The sequence below is a fragment of the Microtus pennsylvanicus genome, chromosome 20 (genome assembly GCF_037038515.1).
Source record: "Microtus pennsylvanicus isolate mMicPen1 chromosome 20, mMicPen1.hap1, whole genome shotgun sequence".
Lineage (NCBI taxonomy): Eukaryota > Metazoa > Chordata > Mammalia > Rodentia > Cricetidae > Microtus > Microtus pennsylvanicus.
The window spans coordinates 4,212,117-4,224,893 of record NC_134598.1 but is presented as its reverse complement, the minus strand read 5'-3'; positions in this window follow the sequence as shown (position 1 = coordinate 4,224,893).

Below are 12,777 nucleotides of genomic sequence, written 5' to 3'. Positions count from 1 at the left end.
TGATACCATTATACATTACAGGATTATGGGCAGACTCTACAATGAATCATTTTTTAAAATTTAGTCCAGTTCTTTGGGCTATAGTTCAACACGGCAGAAAGATGATGTAGGGGGTGGAAGCCTCTCATGGTTGTTCTCTGCTAAGGGGTGAAGTTGGAGGTCCTGTCTTGAAGGCTGGAACACTGGAACATGGTGGAAGAGCAGAATATCTCAGGCTCCCTGAGACTTGCAGGCAGCTTCGGAGCCATCTGTTTCTGGAGAATGCAGTAGAACCTCCTGGGATGAGAACTGGAGGGCGGAGCTGCTGCACTTGGCCAGAGGAAGAGCAATGTGCAACACCTCAAATGATTATAAATCTGGCGGAATAAACACATGCTAATGGAAGAACATGAAGTTAAGGAACCTTAGAGAGGAAACTTTATCTCTTAGGTACGGTTTTGGCATATGAGAGAAAGGCATTTTAGCCCAGGGAGAGAGGGAAAATTTCCCTCCCCTGTAACCAGGAGCAGGAATAGCTTGATCCGTAAAGAGAGAAAGGCAGATTTTCAATGTAGCATTAGGAAGGAAAGCTGTAGGAATACTCTATGACATACTGAGAAATCATCATTTGAGGTTTTGAAAGCAATTGAAATGAAGTCTGTCCATGCAGTTCTGCAAAACGGGTTGCTCCATGTGGACATGGACGTATACACTTCCTGTGGATCTGCCTATTGGTCTCTCAGCTGTGCACTCACTGTAGAGTCTTGTGGGCTCCAACAGGGCATCCACTGTAGAGTCTTGTGGGCTCCAACAGTTGCCTACACCTTGTTCATCTTTCTAAACAAAACAAAGTTAAGTCATTGGAAACGCATGTATGCAAACTCTGTTTTTAGCATGTTACATGATAATAGCTAACATATATTGAGAGTCAAACCCACTCTACTAATGTTGATTTATTTAATTCCCACAAGAAAGCCCTCCCCCCCCCGAAATTACCTGGCGTGAGTGAGAAGGAAACACGGAACATGCAACAAACCCGCTTAGGAGTTTATTAGAGGGGGTGTGTATAGGCCTGGGAAGTCGGTATGCAGAGACAGAGGAAGATGGTGCCTCCAGCTTTTAAAAGCTGCCTAGCGCATGCACACAGGGGGTTGATGTGGCTACGTCAGACGCAGATGATGGGGCTCACACATGCACATACTCACTCTCCAGTTGCTCCCTCCAGGCTTCCAGTGAACCTCTTTCCTTCAATCCTGCCTCTCTTCTGGGCATAAAGTCTGAACAAAACACATGATCCTTGGACTCATGAAGTAAAAAGCACAAACCAAGCCAACAACTAGTTCAGTCTCATGACTGCTGTAGGACCCAAAACCCAAAGTGAACAGAGTAACACAATTAGACCATCTGGGAGGAAGAGTCTAGATGGGACCACTTGAACGTCACTTCTGAAGTGGTTGAATGTGAACTAATAGCTACATAATGCTATTAAGAACCTAGACATATAAAAAGTCAAAGACTCAGGCAAAGGAGATGGTGCACATAAATACAGTAGCACGTTCACACCAATGCCACACCAATGCCGTACCAACGCTCACACCAATGCCGTACCAACGCTCACACCAATGCCGTACCAACGCTCACACCAATGCCGTACCAACGCTCACACCAGTGCCGTACCAACGCTCACACCAGTGCCGTACCAACGCTCACACCAGTGCTGTACCATGCTCACACCAGTGCCGTACCAACGCTCACACCAGTGCCGTACCAACGCTCACACCAATGCCGTACCATGCTCACACCAATGCCGTACCAACGCTCACACCAGTGCCGTACCAACGCTCACACCAGTGCCGTACCAACGCTCACACCAATGCCGTACCATGCTCACACCAATGCCGTACCATGCTCACACCAATGCCGTACCAACGCTCACACCAGTGCCGTACCAACGCTCACACCAGTGCCGTACCAACGCTCACACCAATGCCGTACCAACGCTCACACCAGTGCCGTACCAACGCTCACACCAATGCCGTACCATGCTCACACCAGTGCCGTACCATGCTCACACCAATGCCATACCAACGCTCACACCAATGCCGTACCATGCTCACACCAGTGCCGTACCAACGCTCACACCAATGCCGTACCAACGCTCACACCAATGCCGTACCAACGCTCACACCAACACCATGCCATGCTCACACCAACGCCGTACCAACGCTCACACCAGTGCCGTACCAACGCTCACACCAATGCCGTACCAACGCTCACACCAGTGCCGTACCATGCTCACACAAATGCCGTACCATGCTCACACCAGTGCCGTACCAACGCTCACACCAATGCCGTACCAACGCTCACACCAGTGCCGTACCAACGCTCACACCAGTGCCGTACCATGCTCACACCAGTGCCGTACCAACGCTCACACCAATGCCGTACCAACGCTCACACCAGTGCCGTACCAACGGTCACACCAGTGCCGTACCATGCTCACACCAGTGCCGTACCAACGCTCACACCAATGCCGTACCAACGCTCACACCAATGCCGTACCAACGCTCACACCAGTGCCGTACCACGCTCACACAAATGCCGTACCAACGCTCACACCAGTGCCGTACCAACGCTCACACCAATGCCGTACCAACGCTCACACCAATGCCGTACCACGCTCACACCAGTGCCGTACCAACGCTCACACCAATGCCGTACCACGCTCACACAAATGCCCTACCACACTCACACATATGCCATAGCATGCTCACACAAATGCCCTACCACACTCACACATATGCCATAGCATGCTCACACAAATGCCCTACCACGCTCACACAAATGCTATGCCATGATCACACTAATGCCGTACCACACTCACACCAATGCCGTACCACACTCACACCAATGCCGTACCACGCTCACACCAATGCCGTACCACGCTCACACCAATGCCGTACCACGCTCACACCAGTGCTGTACCAACGCTCACACCAATGCCGTACCACGCTCACACCAATGCCGTACCACGCTCACACAAATGCTATACCACGCTCACATCAATGCCATCAGAGAGGTCACTGGTAACCACAGAGGGAGCAGGATATGCTGAAGAACAGGTAAAGCCACAAGCCACATGGCAGAGTGTAGACTGATTTAAGTTGCAAGACCTAGTTAGTAATAAGCCTGAGCTATCAACTGAGCATTTATAAATCATATAACCCTCAATGTGGTAATTTGGAAGCAGCTGCTGGGATGAGCAAACCCCGCCCACAGTTCTACTTGGAGAAGGAGCTGCTGTGATCTAGTTTGTTAGAGTGGGAGAGAGCACGTGACCATGATACTCTCTGAAGCACAGGCAGTCCCAGGGACGGGAAATGGTCAAGTCACAGCCATGGAACACAGACGGGTACAGGCTGAGGTTGGAAGGAAGTAGTTAGACGTTAGGGGATAGGAAGCAAACAGGTTGCCTGCTTCCTCTTGGAAGAGATGCAGTCTAGATTAGTATAGCCTGAAACAAAACCTAGACTTTAGCGCACTCAAGACTGGTCTGTCATATCTGGGAACAGCCTTCTGCCTGAGTAGTATAGAAGATCTGTCAAACACCAGAAACTCTTTCAGAAGAGAATCAAGTAGTTCGGTCCCCTTCCTATAGAGAAGAGGAAGCAGGCCTGGAGGAAACTTGTGAAGGCTGAAAATTGCAGGCCCATTCCACCTTGTCTGCCGGTCAGAGAGTTTAGAGATTGACAGGCATAGTTGCGTGCCCCAACTCAGGATGTGACCGCTTGGCTCTTGTGAAATTAAGGTAAGTCCGTGCCATCCTAACAGGTGGTCAGCATATGCAATTGTACTTCTGCTCCGTCTTTGGTAGCTATGAGGTCACCTGGGGAAGGGCGGTCTTCAGCACACATGATCTAGAGCACTTTTACTACCTAGACGACAGGACACTAATGATTTGATGTCTCAGAGTGATAAAGCGATTGTGTGAGTTATCCTTCGTATCAGGTTAATAAAGTCTTTTGTTACCCCCCTCCCCCCGTATATGTTGGGTATAAAAGCTGTGGAAAAATAAACACAGGTGAATTTCAGGATTTCTGTAATCACTGGAATACCCTGCCGGTATTATTCTATGGTCCTGTCTTGTTATTTTATGTGTCTTTATAATCTTTACTTATATTTCTTCAACTCTCGCGCCCCTACCCTGGCAAGAGGATTTTGTCGAGGCCGGTCCTCAACAGAAACTCGGGTCCTTAAACAGCAGCAGGACACAAAACCCGTGTTGGTGTAAAGGAGCCAAGGGCTGTACCAGTCTGCCATGCCCAGCTTAGGCTGTGTCAGCCTTGCCTTTGGAACGGATAAAGAAAAAAAGAGTGGGAGTGTGAGGCACACACTTTCAATCCCAGTACTGGGAGGCAGAGGCAGGAGGATCTCTATGAGTGGAGGCCAGCCTGGCTGGCATAGTGAGTTCCAGAACAGTCAGGGCATCAAAGCAAAACAAGAATGGGAATGTGTGAGTGACGGGGTGTATGAAGGTTCATCACTAGGCAGGCAAGCACAGTACATGAACGGAGAAAAGGTATCCGATTATGTGTTCCCAGAATCACCTGTGAACTCTCTAAGAATGATTTCCATTTTTAAAAAAATGATTTTAAAATAAAATTCATAGAATCTAAATGCAGGCCATACATGTTGAAGGCCAGTGAAATTGAGAAATATCTGTAGAATGAAGGTAAAGGTTATATCAAACAATCCCCAGAAAGATCTAGACAGGGAAAAGTATTGGTCTTGCCGCCCACTCTAGTGGTGTGAGTGACTGAGTGCCAGCTTCCAACTGCTATGAAGGGCCAGCCATCTTGGTTGTCAACTTGGCTGGCCCTTGAATCAACTAAGAGAATCGCTGTTGGACAGGTGTGGACTTTACCCCGGAAGGATGAACTGGGAGGCATCCCCTCCCCCAGCACCTTCCATTAGTAGCCTGCATCCTGTGAGGTCCAGCCAAGGGAAAGCCATTCTTGCCTGCCTGTCTTCATTCCCTGCTGGCATCTACGCTGTTGCTCACCTCAGAACTCTTGAGTTTCTTCCGCTTTCTAACACGGGTTTACACACGGATGGATCTCTAGCTGTGCAGCTCCTGACCTTTGATGGCTGTGTCCAAAGCATGGAACTGGAGGGAGTCCCTGTCCCCAAAACAGACATGGGGGCTAAGGTGGGCGCACGCTCCGAAACAGGCAATTCTGCACAAAGACACAGGCTCATAAGCGAAGACGACTGAATTGCCCAAACAGTTTCTCTGGAAGTCTTCAGACTAATGCCTGCCCCGTAACTGGGCCCCCTTTTCACACTTAGTGGTTGACAAGTACTTCCCAGTCCAAGAAGCAGAACAAATGAGATTATTTTCTCATTTCCAGATATGCTAGGGAGAGCTCTGGAGAGCTGACTTAAAGTTTAATGCGATTTTAAACTATGCAAAGTACACCATTACCTTCTTAATGCTCTCTGTCCCTTTGTCTTTTTGTCATGGGCACAGGGAACAAAAGAACCGGGCCTGTTCAAGTCAACCTAAGCACAGCCGTGTACCTGAAAAGCCATGCCTTCTTCCTAAGGAATCTGGAACCTGGGAAATCAGTGTGAAAACCCCAGGCTTCAGCTTCTGCACACATCGAGAAGCAAGACTGCCTTCCTGGTGGTTCTGGGCCTCTCTGTTCAATACGAGCATCCTTTTCCCTTGTAACAGATGCCCAGGGCGTGGCTAAGTGTGTGCTGAGCTCTTCTACTTTAGCAGGGTCTGCTTGTTCTCAACTCCACATCTGTCTGACATCTCTGCTAGGAAGACGCTTTGGGGTGGAGAACTGTCTACCCTGAAGAACAAGGACAATTAAGACAAATAAAGGACAAGCACATCACCTCACTCGCTCCCATGACACTGCTGGAACTGTTAAATGCAAATGAGCCTAAAATTAAATAGTCCTTTAGATTCAGTCGTTACATCCTGGGTACCCCTTCTAACTCAAGACAGCTGCCTTCCAGTGCTGAAAACTGCTGGCCATCCTTTCCCCCTCTGCGTTTTGTTTTGTATTATATTTTTGTTTTTATTGTTGTTCCTGGTTTTTGAGGATTGATCAAAAATTACTACCTTTGCCAAAAATAAGGAAAATAAAGCTTTATTTTAATGTTTGGACGAGAGAGAGATAATCTCTGGTGTGGAAGACACGGCAGATGCTCTGCCCACTGAAGGGAGGCCTTTGGAGAAGACTTCCTGGAAGACCCACTCCCTCCTCCACTCCGGGGTCCCTTCGTGCCCCACCCCCAATCTCTGCCATTTACAGAACTTTACAGAACTAGTGGAACGGCAGCCCTGATTTCCTAGGGCCACTCACAAGATGGGCATTTTTAGAACGGCCTGTATTTCTGCTCAAATCACAATTTGATTCTAATTAAAGTTAATGTTGGTGCTCTGGTTTTCTTTGCAGGAGAAAAGCGCTGGGCAGGAGAGAGCCCTTGCTTCCAGCAAAGGCTTTCACGCTGAGCTAAAGAAAAAGAAGAGGCCCAGCAGGACTGCTCTGCAGGGGAAAGCACTCGCTGGGCTGCAGGCCTGTCAGACTAGCTCCATCCTTGGAACACATGGTGAAGGGGGAGAACCAACCCTAGAAAGCCTCTCACCTTCACATGCATGTGCTGGCCTGCACACACACACACACAAATGCATGCACCAGAATGTGCACACCTGCATTCACACACGCACACAAATACACACACACACAAATGCATGCACCAGCATGTGCACACGTGCATTCACACACGCGCGCGCGCGCACACACACACACACACACAAATGCATGTACCAGCATGTGCACACGTGCATTCACACACGCACACAAATACACACACACACTAATGCACGCAGTGGCATGTATACACCTTCATTCTTTCTGCTTCTCTCTCTTACACAAACACACACACACACACAAATGCATGCATTGGTATGTGCACACCTGTACACACACACACACACACACACACACTAATGCATGTATTGGCATGTGTACACTTGCATTCTCTCTGTCTCTGTCTTTCTCTAACACACACACACACACAAACTCATGTTGTGGGATATTTGATAACACAGTGTAAAGACGTCTCTTTTACCTCATCTGTCTAAGGCACCCTCTGATTGGTTTAATAAAGATCTGAACAGCCAGTGGCTAGGCAGGAGAGGAAAGGCAGGACTTCTGGGCAGAGACAGGAACTCTGGGAAGGAATCTGGGGCAGGGGGGATTCACCAGTCAGACATGGAGGAAGTTGGAAGTACTGTATTGAGGAAAGGCCATGTGGCAGAAAGTAGGTTAATATAAATGGGTAAATGTTGTAGATTATAATAAAATAGTCCGATACTAGTTCAGCATGGAGTATAATAAAGGTTTCTTCAATTAGGGTAGACTCATAAATCAGCAGTCCTCTACATGAGTGGCAGCAGCCAAGAGGCTGTGCACCTTGTTTGTATCTGTATGTATAGTACATGTGGCCATGCTCAGAGCAGGCCAGCATCTTAAGGGCTACTGACTGAGGAGTTTCCATAACACCTCCCCATTTGGTTTAAATAAAAGATTTCTAAACCCAATACAAAGTTATATACAATAAGAACAAATATCAAGTATAAAAATTAGAATTACAACCAGCATAAACAATATCAAGCAAGAAACATAATATGCTAAATGTTTTGATGGTTATTCTATTCTAAGGAGTCTAAGTCTTGTATTAGAAATGGCTTGGCTAAGTTATGAGAGGAAAGTAACTTCAACTATCTAGTCTTCAAATCCATCAAAGACCTGAGAAGGAAAATAATATTATTTAGGTAAATAGGAAGTGCAATCAAGCAACTTCCAAAATGGGCGATAAATGATAGAGACAATTGGCTACCAAAGTCTCATTTGCAACATTGGAGCATCCAACTTTGGCTGAGGCCTAGAGTAACTGACAGACCATTTTCAGAGGCAGGAAAAATTTTCAGAACCATGTTACCCTGTTCTGGCATGGTCTGGCAGTCTTTCCCCCGTCCCATATCCTGCTTGTCCAGTATGGACACTGTGCATTTTTTCGGTGGCTGAGGTATGGGCAGTTTTTTTGCCCAAAGGCCAATTTTGCCAAGAAGAAAACAAGCTCCAAGTGGAGTGTCTTCAGTGCCCAACATTATCTCAGGAATAGATTGGTGCTGCCAGGAGCAATTATATCTCAAGTCAACAGAACCCTAAGTTATTTAAATGCCATGTTCTATAGTTCTTTGAAGTGGTTGAAGATTACCGATCTATGCAGAATACAGTCTCTATGTATCTAAAGAACCTGATTAGTCTGGCTATAAGTATGACAAATATGGATGACTATTGACCTATAATTTTTTATCATTCTTCTTTAATGGTGTTTAGCCTGTATATATAACTGTGTGAGGGTGTCGGATCCACTAGAACTGAACTTACAGACAGTTGTGAGCTGCCATGTGGTTGCCGGGAATTGAACCTGGGTCCTCTGGAAGAGCAGCCAGTGCTCTTAACCACTGAGCCATCTCTCCAGCCCCCAGCCTATAATTTTTAATATCTATATAGCTTAAAAACTAAGGCTTTATATTAGAATATTTGATAATCTTTAAACAACTGTGCAGCAAATAAGGACAATGACCTCAAAATGTAAACAATGCATAAGTATGTTGATCGGAGGTAGAAATGTATAGTGCAATATGACAAATATATCCTAAAATTGTATCAGTCTACAAAATATCTTAAGCGGAGGTAGAAACATGCATGCATACAATCTGACAAAATAAATTGCATAGGTGTACAAGTATTGTAAACAGAAATGGGAGTATATTTGATTTAACAAATATAATTTGAATTTGTATCAATATATGAATAATAGCTCACAAGTATTCACTCTATTGTTCACTATTATTATTAGTGTGGGTAAGCTCACACTAATCTACCTATTATCTCATCAAATTTTTTTTAAAAGAGATCCCTGAGCCTACATAATTTTTACTCCAACCCCCAACAATAATCAAACCCTAATAGATGTCCCTAACCTAAGGACAAATTTTGTTGGGAGACAAGACATAGTCTTCTAGAATTACTTCTAGCTGTCATGGGGGTGATGTTATATCTATGGGATCCTGTAAAAACTAAAATGATGATTAAGTTTTAAGATTGCTATCTGGTATAATTGCAAATAGTCTCTGAATAGTCGGTAGAGGTTTTTTTTGGAGTTTTTATTTGAAGTGCTGGCCAGAACAATGTAAGAAGGTACACCATTTTAACTAGCCAAGTTGGAATTATCTTGAGAAGCTGTTAACCAAAACAGATCTTATAGTAGCGCTATCACCATCATGATGTCATATCAACCAGGTGGAATTGTTGCTGTGGGGCCCCATCTTCCTGGAAACTTTAAAGATTACTGTAGGAAATTTGATTGTTAATTGTGGAGAACTTAAACGTTATTTATATAGACATATATTTAACAAAAGGTATAAGAGAGACAGAAATAGGTATAGAGAGAAGTAAAATGTTTTTTAATTTTTTTTCCCATACCTGATGTCTCCTGATATGAGACAAAAACTCTGAATTTTTCTTTTAATAATATGCTTGGATTTAGAGAAGGACAGAGCTATTGTCCAACTCCAAAGTCAGCTTTGATTTTTAAGTGAGTCACAATTTTATTATACTGAGAAATACAGATATATATGTTCAGGTAATGAAATTTTACTCTGCAGATATTTCTTTGCTTGGTAATTCTTTCTAGATAGTTATGTTTTTTCTTTAGGCATCTAGATGTCCAAGGTCTCTCAACTTTTTGAAGATGTGTTTTCCCTGCAAAGATAAGAGCAGAACCCTGCCCCAACCCTTATGAGGTTTCCTTACCACCTGTATGATTGTCTCATCTGTAGATGAGCTGTCGTTTCTCTTTTTAAAGAAGTTCTTACACATTGCCAAATTTGGCACCAACTTGAAAATAGCCTTGACCACATGTAGACTACCACTTCTGTGCACTGACTCTGTGGAAAATGCTCCCCAGATGATTTTATCTCAGGGATACTGTCTCCTATAATCACAGCTAATTTTTCAGACCTAGCTGACCAGCATCTACTGTGTCCCAATGAAGCCTGGGTTTCCCTTCCATAGATGCTTGATTCAAACTATCACACAGACGGCCCTGATTGAGTCTATGAGGGGATCCCAGACTTGGCTCTGCAACTTCATAGGCCGTGTCTGCATTGACCTCAGCTCTTTTCCCTTCCAAGTCCCACAGAACAGCTCACTAAGTTCTCAGAACTCAGCCACCTTTCCAGCCCAAAGTTCCAATTCTTTAATTATTTAAAACATGATTGACAGAATACAGACAATTCTCCCACACCACCATAATTCTTCACAAAACAACACAACAGGCCTGTCACAGGAACGCCAGATTCTGGCCTAGTTTGCTGTCTGTTACTTTGACAGAAGACAAAACAAAACCAACACGAGGGAGGAAAGGGCTTATTCTGCTCCTATTCCACCTCCCAGTCCTTTGTTGTGGGACGTGAAGGAGGGAACTGGAGCAGAGACGGTGGAGGAGCTCTACTTACCGCTCACTCCCCGCTGACTTACTCAGTCACCTTTCTCCTACAGTAGCCCAGGTGTAGCGCTGCCCCTTAGGGGTCCAGCCCATGCTACATCAGTTAGCAATGCAGCAAATGCCCCCCAGATGTGCCCAGAGGCCAAACTGATGGAGGCAGCTCCCCAACTGAGGTTCCCTCTTTTCAGTTATATCAAGTTGACAACTAAGATGAACTTTCACAAATAGCCTATAAGAATTCCCACAGAAGCCGGGCAGTGGTGGCTCACACCTTTAATCCCAGCACTCGGGAGGCAGAGGCAAGCGGATCTCTGTGAGTTCGAGGCCAACCTGGTCCACAAGAGCTAGTTCCAGGCCAGCTAGGACTGTTATACAAGAGAAACCTTGTCTCGGAGGGGAGAAAACAGCCATTCTGGATCACCCTGCAAACTGGTGGTGGCAGCGTAAAGGATGGATTTGTGGTTTCTAGGTGGGTGGAAAGCCTGGAACACACCACGTCCACTTCGACCAGGTAATATCTTTATCTCCCTGGTACCTTACCTCGTTCACGAGAACAGAGCAGAGTCGTGCAGAGGTCAGTGGCTGACTGCTGCCTTTGACCGGAACCCATCTACCTCTGCTTCTCAGTTGACAAAGGAAGTTATTGTAATAAGGCCTAAACGGATTAGCAAGAAATTGCTTTTGCTCAGGAACGTCAGCCTTGCTGCCTTATGTAGCCGGAAACACTGGAAATCTGGGTGTTCACGTAGATTTGCTGTCATTGCTGCCTGCCACAGCCCTTAGAGCAGTGGTTCTCAGCCTTAATCCTGTGACCCTTTAACACAGCAACTCATGTTGCGGTGACCCCCAGCCATAAAATTATTTTAGCTGCTGCTTCACAACTGTGGTTTTGCTACTGTTATGAATCGCAATATCAAATACCTGATTGCAGGATATCTGGAATGTGACCCCCCACCAAGGGGTCATGACCCCCAGACTGAGAATCACCACCTTAGAGGGACATGGACCTTCCGCTAAGACGCAGTCTTGAAGTATGCCTTATCTCCCTCTGCTCTTACTAACTTCATTTAATAACACCCTGCTTTTCTCTGATTCCTCCAATGTCCATTGTACTAGGCCAAGGAAACTCAATCGAGCTCTTAAATCCATTAAGAAATTCCTTAGGGCTGCAGTTCTCTGTCAAACCTCTATCTCCAAATATATATATATATACATTTACATTACGATTTATAATAGTAGCAAAATTACATGTATGAAGTAGTAACAAAAATAATTTTATGACTTGGGGGGGTCACCACAAGATGAGGAACTGTATTAAAGGGTCACAGCGTTAGGAAGGTTGAAAACCACTTTCTTAGGGGCTGGGGATGGCTCAACAGTCAAACACGCTTGTTCTCACAGACAGCAGAGTTGAATTCCCAGAACTCATATTGGGTAGCTGACGACTGCCTCAACTCCAGTTCTAGGGCATCTGATGCCCTCTCCTGGCCTCCTTGGGCACTGGCATACATTTGGCATACACACATACAGAAGTATACACATATGAACAATTAAAAATAAACATAAATCTTTAAAAAAAATCAAACATAAATCCTTAAAACCAAGTGGCCTCACACTCTCAGTGACTACTTGAATATCCTCTTGTACAGATAATGGTAAAGTCTTTCCTCTCATTGCATGAAGCCTGCCACCATTTCTTTCAAGCCCTAGACAGAGAGATGATAGAAACAATTGACGAAGATATGGTGTTGCAGTGTGTTGTGGGCGATAAAGTGTCCCCACTAATGGCTTATCCCGAAATCTTAAGGACGCCACCTTAGAATGTGACCGTGTTCGGAGAAAAGGGTTTTAAAGGCATGATTAAGTTAACACAAGATCATTAGGGTAGTCCTAATCCTGTCTGAATGGTCGGTGTCCTATTAAGAGAATACTGGAGATGCCAGGATCTGAGTAGACAGAATGGTGCACACCCACAAACAGGGAGGAAGCATAGGAGACATCAGAACTGCCCACAGTGCAATGCATAGCTTCCAGCCTCGGAATGGCGAGAACGTGTATGTCTGCTGCTTATGGCATCGCCTGCGATGCCTCATCGTGGCAGCCCTAGAAAGGGACACGGACCAGAAGGAAAATTCTAGACAAATGCCCAGCCATGCCCTGTAAGGGACAGGAAGCCCTAAAGTCACACCTGAGTACAGA